Genomic DNA, 7,193 nt, shown 5'->3' with positions numbered 1-7,193 from the left:
CTTTCCTTTTGAGCACAACTCTTTCCCTGAAAGAAAAGAGTGAGTGCATTGGTTGGACAGGGAGAACAAACACTCACATGCCTTGTGGCTTCTTGATGGCATACTTTTTAGCACTCAGATTTTGGAGGGGTGCTCGCAGAGTGCATTCCTGGTAATTAATAAGGCAAGCCGAGGTTTCCATTTGGAGTATTTGAACATGCCACAGTGGGATGGTACTTAGTGTTACAAAGTCCTGTCTTGTTTTCTGGTTCATTACTGTGGAAACTTTGAGGGAATGGGCGTGACAGAAAAAACATGGGTTGAGACGTAATGAGTCCTGAAATACTGTAATTACTTAATAGGTATTTCAATATCAATTCATGTTGATAGGGTTCATTTTTTCTTTACATTTCAAGTGTAAAGAACACCACCTCTATTAATGTCCTGTACATGTTTCACAAACAAGTTTCAAAAATGTGTCAGTGTCTAACATCTATGAAAAGAAAACAAGTTAAAGGCTTTAGCAACCAAGCTAATTCGCCTGAAAAAAAAATTCCCAAGCAGACTGAGTTGTGGCAGGTTTTCCCCCAAATTCCTGCTCATCTGAAGTTTATATTTAAATGATAAGAGGACAGGGGCGGACTGGGGGGAAAAAGTGGCCCGGGGATTAATTGACAGACAGGCCCACTTAATGCGCGGCATGTATCGGCTGGACGGCGACGAAAGTATGTTACTTAACAAAAAACCCTATGCATTTTATGTTATTTGGGACAATTATTCATATAGTAATCACATTACCTAAGCCCTTGAGTTTCCTAGAGCAAAATAGTTACAGCATATATTTTGTGATTTTAATGTTAACAGATCATTGATGCAATAACATTTTGACCCAATTTGCCTGACTTGACACATGGAATAAAACATGGGCGTAGGAAGCATCCTCAATGTGGGTGAGGGTAGGTGTTGTTTACCTTCTGTAATGCGCGAACTGATGACGTCACGTCATCATCATCACTACTTCACGAGTTCACTTTTTTTTTTCTCAACTTTGTGGGCAACACGTTCTTTTCCACAGCCGCGCGACCTCTGAGTCAGACGTCACTTCCCCCTTTTCTATCCTACGGGTACAGCCACTCCCCCTGAACCCCGTTTCCCTGCCTTACAAATGTGGGCCGGTAGGATTTAGGCAAAAAAAAAAGAATTCTCTTTTTTTCATTTTTCATTTATTTTTATTTTTGCCCTCCGCCGCCCCTCTGCGGCCCGCAGGTGCCAGGATATCACGGCAAAACAGAGCCTGCCCAGGTATATCTAAACAAGTACCGGCCTGTACAGTGGGGTAAGGCGGTCATTATGCAGCTCATGGTATAAAAATAGACAATGGCTAGAATATTCATGTAAAATAGTGCCATATTCTGCCATGCCTGTAGAAATGTTGGGTCAAAAATAATGCATACAATAGCACAGATGCCTTCACCATGAATGGCTACAAAAAGATCTCATATCCCAAGCTTATCAATAAGCTTATGTTGCAGCTGAAATGTTCTCCATGTAACAAAGTCAACCTCACATGATGATGTGATACCAGTTTTCAAGCACAGTAAATATTCTCTTCCCAGAGTATATGATGGGACCAAGGTGATGATGTGGTTTTAATAATACTTTTGCCATTTCAAACCATGAGCTGGTTCAAATCATATTTGCCTTGATTTACAATATGTTCTCATTTGTTCTTTTCTTTGCCATAGTCCACTTTGGACTATATGAAATATTTCAGGGTTGCACTTTTAACACATTTGAAATGTTCTCACTTGCTTGGTTTCAAAACATAACGAATGCCATAATCTGTTCATTGGGGACCATGAATGCTATTTTTCATTGCTGTTGCCGGCCACTATTGCTCATGTAAACCTACTACTGCTGCACCCCCTGTAATCTCAGATGCACCCTGAGTCATTTTGACATCCTGTCTAAACATCAGTCAGGCTTCAGAAAGTAACATAGCACCATCACTGCCACAATGAAAGTGGTGAATGATGTGGCAAGTATTTTAGATAATAAGCAGAGTTGTGCAGCTCTATTTATTGACCTGTCCAAAGCGTTTGATACCGTCGATCATCGCATCTTAAAGCAGAGTCTACTCAGTATTGGCATATCCAGCCATGCAGTAGAGTGGTTTGTGAACTACCTCTCTGAAAGGTCCCAATGTGTTCATTTTGATGGGCTGTCTTCTGAGTGGTTAAACATTACTAATGGGGTTCCTCAAGGTTCTGTTTTAGGTCCACTTTTATTCTACATCTACATGAATAGTTTAGGTGAAAATGTCGATGGATATTGTAACTACGCAAGGAATAAAACTTGAAGTGGTTACCTGTTACAAATACCTTGGTATCTGGCTTGATGATTGTCTCATTTTTAAACGTCATGTCAATAACCTGCTTAAAAAACTGAGGGTTAGGCTAGGTTTCTTCTACAGGAACAAGTCCTGTTTCTCGCTTGAGGCCAGGAAAAGGCTAGTCACTGTGACCTTTTTACCTGTACTGGAATATGGTGATTTGATTTATATGAATGATGACTCTTACAATCAGAATCGAGTATTCAACTAAGGCGTGTAATAAAAGTTGTTAGTAGCCTTAATGGCCTACGCAGTTGTTATGCTATACCACATTGCCCTTCACTGGATGTATAATGAGCTGCACTAAACTACATTTTAGCATTTAAAATACCTAGCTAGCCATTCTTTTGCGGTTATTTTGGTAAAGTAACTAAAAAGTAGTGTAACTCATTACATTTCAGAGAGAGTAATATTGTAATGTAACTTATTACTTTCAAAAGACAGTAATAAGTAATATGTAATATATGACATTTTGGAAGTAACTTGCCCAACACTGCGTACGAGTTTACATTAGTTTACTAATCTTCAGTAAATAATGTGAACATAGCACCAGTATAGCACCGACATGGCCATGAGAGAAGAGTGCTGGCTGGTAATGGTATATGTAATCAATGTAGGTTTCTAAATACACAGAAAACCCTCCAAGGACACACACAATGCATTTGAGTGATGATTAAACCTGAACATAATTTGCCTGTTTACAACTCAACATGGCTGTGAGTTAGTGTGGTAGTCTATCAATCGGAAGAGTGGGCGTTTGACCCCAGCCCCTGCAGTCAACATGTCAATGTATCCTTGGGAAAGCTCTCAACCCCAAGTTGCTCTATTTATCAAAATAGGCCAAAAATACCCAAACTCCCTTAACCAGACCAAAGAATTGTTGGCTTTTGACATAATGGAAATTGGGGATTTTGTAGAAACATGTTAATACTAGGGCTGTCAAACGATTAAACATTTTAATCAGATTAATCACAGCTTAAAAATTAATTAATCATGATTAATCACCATTCAAACTATGTCCAAAATATGCAATTTCTTTATGTATATTGTTGTGGGAATGGAAAGATAAATGAAAGAAGGCGGATATATCCATTTAACATACAGTAGTTTATTATAACATTGTTCTGTGTGTCAAAATGAAAGACAGCCCACACACCTATCAATCATCAAACTGTGGGGTCTTATTTCATTACGTGTTGATTTCTATCAACTTCCTGCAACAACACCACGCTGTTATCTTGATTCTGATTGGCCAGAAGACATTATCAAAGATGTTCTATTGAGAAGACAATCACTACGTGACAATAGTTTTCAAAACCGTTTCTAGTCTTCGGTATTTCCAGACAAGTGACTACTGAAATCAATCTTACTAACTGCTGTCTCTGCAATTTACTCGGCGCGAGTTGGCAGACTTTATTTTGCTTACTTTAACATCATTTTTAAGCCATTTCTTTGTATGGGTGTAGCCTACCCCAGCGTTGCCACTGGTGGGATGTATGGGGCGGGCCATTCTGCACATGCGTTAAATGAGTTCAATATTTTAACGCAATTAATTAAAAAAATTAATTACCGCCGTTAACGCGATAATGTTGACAGCATTAGCTAATACTGCACTCTTGCTTGGACAACAGTTTCATAAAATCCCCAAAACCTCCATAAAATGTGCTGTCATATCCAAAATAAAAAGAAATTTTCGTATTCATTGAAGGCAGCAGCATTTAAAAAGACTCCACTTTGTATATAGTATAGAAGTAAATATGTTGCTAGCTCTTCGTTGTGACCCATTCTCATCATCGCAATGTGCTTAGAAAATCCACGGAAACGATTATTGGCATATTTTATGACTTTGATAAAAACCTGCCTTTTCCGAACAACTGTCAGTATTTCAGTAAAATGGACCAAAAACGTATTAATCTCAACACTATTTTCGCAAATTAAGCTCGGTTATGCAAAAGCATATGTATCTTACTTTGGCTTGGTCACTGTGTCAGAGTGCAGTTAGTGGCAGAAGCTCTTGTATAGTTTGGATTGGAATATCTTCTGTGGCTGCAGTGGTTTGGCACATTCTAGAAAAGGCATACTTGGTGTAGGGGAATGTATCAAACCAATTCAATGGAACACATTCAACCCAGTGAAGCAGTTATCTCCTCTTTCATCTGTGGGAGGTTTTTTTTTCCACTAGCTGCTTCTGTGCTGAGTCAGCTCCTTCAACATTTGCAGACCGGTGAAACCAGTGACCCAGCTGGCCTCGCTCGTACAATGGAAATTAAACAGAGAATGAAGAGGTGCATGCCTGTGAATCATGTGCCCTCACCCACCCACGCAGCCACCCTGAAACACATACACACTGCTGTAAAGGAGACCTTTCTGTTAACCTTACACAAATATTTGAGGAGGGAACGTGTGTTCACTTACATTTGCTCGTAAACAAAGAAAAAGAACAGAACAGTGAGTGCCACGGTTTTGTCAGAGTGTTGTTGTCGGGGAAGCGTTTGTTTGCCTGACAAATAAGCAGAAACAATAGTGCATGCATTACAGTAAACAAAAAACTAACAATGGTAACCCTGTTGGCAATAGGGAAATAGAAAAACAATGAACATCTCCATCATGGGGTTGATCAATTATTTCTATAACAACGTATGACGTTTACACAATCATTACCCAACTCTGTAATAAATGCAGAAACAACACATGCAATAATAAAGTTGTTGTGTGCTTGTTGCCTGTGCAAAATCAACATACATTAAATCAGTCCAAATTGGTTTTAAATGTCTGAAACATTGATGATTAGTATTAATTGGTGGTAAGGGTCAGATAAAGTATTTTTGTTCATATCGGAACTAACCACAATGGAGTGTAAGTAGAACATAAAACAGAGAAAAACCTGGATATGAATCATCATAGTGAAGTTGTTCTGTGTTGATAAGCAGAAGCAAACAGGTCAGACACACACATAGAGCATCTGTGTGATGTTGAGCTGGAACCGTGCAGGCTGTCAGCAGGGTGTGTGACGGCTCACACACCTAGCTAAGTCATCCGCCATTCCCCCCAGAGAAGATTGAAGGGAGTGCTCTTTTGTCTGTTGGATGCAGTGCAGCTGCAGGAGAACACAGCTCCTGCAGGGAATACGAGAACTGTGTGTACCGAGTGCTGATTAATTTTACATAGTACGGTGACAGGGTGGGGAACAAAGTAAGGGGTGTGCCCAGTCATGGATAGGGATTCTGGACATACCGGTTAGCAGTGGGGTGATATTTGACCATGGAAAAATCCTGAAAGTAATTTGTCAAAGCTGTCACCCCAAATAGTTCTAATAATCTAAAACTGTGAAAGCATTAAGCCCTTGGCAAAAAAGAGGAACTCCCATTGAGATCAAATTCTTTCCATAAAAACAGTATTGGTCCAAATCAGCTTGGAAAAACTTGGGTGGGAAAAGAGAATGAGTAATCTTCTCCCCCTCAAAGGGAACATAAAAGAGGGGATTTTCAAGGATATTCACCTTTTCACTCACGCCCCAACGCTAATAACGACTTGATAAGTTACACCTGTTAGACTGGTTTCATGCATTGATTTTAGATGGTTAGTACAGGTTTCGTACAAGGCATGGAAATGTACACTGGTCCTCACACTATTTATAGCATTCCACTACAATTGTCTAGCAAAACAAGTGATCAGTGTGCAAACACACGCCCCTGAAGGGTGGAAAATATACAGACAGCACAAAAACTTGATATAGCTTCTTAAAAATAGGGTTTCTGTTGGGATATCTACAAAAAGCATTACTAGGAGGTCAATTAAAAAATCAACATTGACTTCAGGTTTTACATGCGGCAAGACCTGCGGCAATGATCCTCTGTTAATGTCTAACCCCTCCACCCCAACTTCCTCCTTCCGTAATGAATAGAGCTTTACTTCTGGTAAAATAACAAAAAAGTGTATGCGATTAGCAGGGAGGAAGCGGTTAGCTTAGCCTAGCATAAAGACTGGAAGACAGCAGGAAACAGCTAGCCTGAAACTTTAAATATTAAAGGTCCCCTAATATGTTGTTGTTTATCAATAGGCGCATTCACACCACAGTACTTTTCCCACAAAGGTTCATCAGAACTTAGTTCATGAGAACTCTTTAGTTCTCATGAACGTTCACACCGGAATAAGTCCCTGGGGGAGGATTAGGCAAATGAAGCCGCTGACGTCACTTCTTCTTCTTCTGCTTTGGGTTTACTAGCAGGCCGCAAACAACTTCACGGCGTATACTGCCACCCGAAGTCCCGGCCGGAAGTCCCCGGAGTTGGGGACTGGCTTCAGTAGAAGCTGCTGGGACTCCCCAAGCTTCTACTGAAGCCTTCCGAGTAAATCGCCAGAACGCCGACACCTCCTCATCTCCACCGCTCCCATGTTTTATTTTGTGTTGCCTTAAAGGTGACCTATCATGCTATATTTGAACAATATATTGTAGGGCCGTACCTATATAAAGTATATAAATATAGTTTTTTTCAAAACACCAAGAAGATCCTGCATTTTAGCCATGCCTCATTTCGCTCTATATGCTCTTTCCAGCGCTGTTTTTGCAGGGGGCTGATTCTGTGAGATGCAGCTGACCACGCCCCCCTGCAGGAGAGGGGAATGTGCTTTGAGGTCAGCTGCTAGGCTGCAGCGGGGAGAAGAGGGGGAGAAAAAGAGATCTCCGTCCTCAATGTTTTATTCTTATAGAAGTAAGAAGAGAAGTAATGGGGCAGAAACCCTCCTTTTTACACAGCGGTCCAGACATAGACATCAATATTCAGTTGCCAGTTACTTTGGCATTAGGGCAGAGATATCTAGA

This window comes from Notothenia rossii, assembly GCF_949606895.1.
Source record: "Notothenia rossii genome assembly, chromosome: 2".
NCBI lineage: Eukaryota > Metazoa > Chordata > Actinopteri > Perciformes > Nototheniidae > Notothenia > Notothenia rossii.
This window is presented reverse-complemented; position numbering follows the sequence as displayed.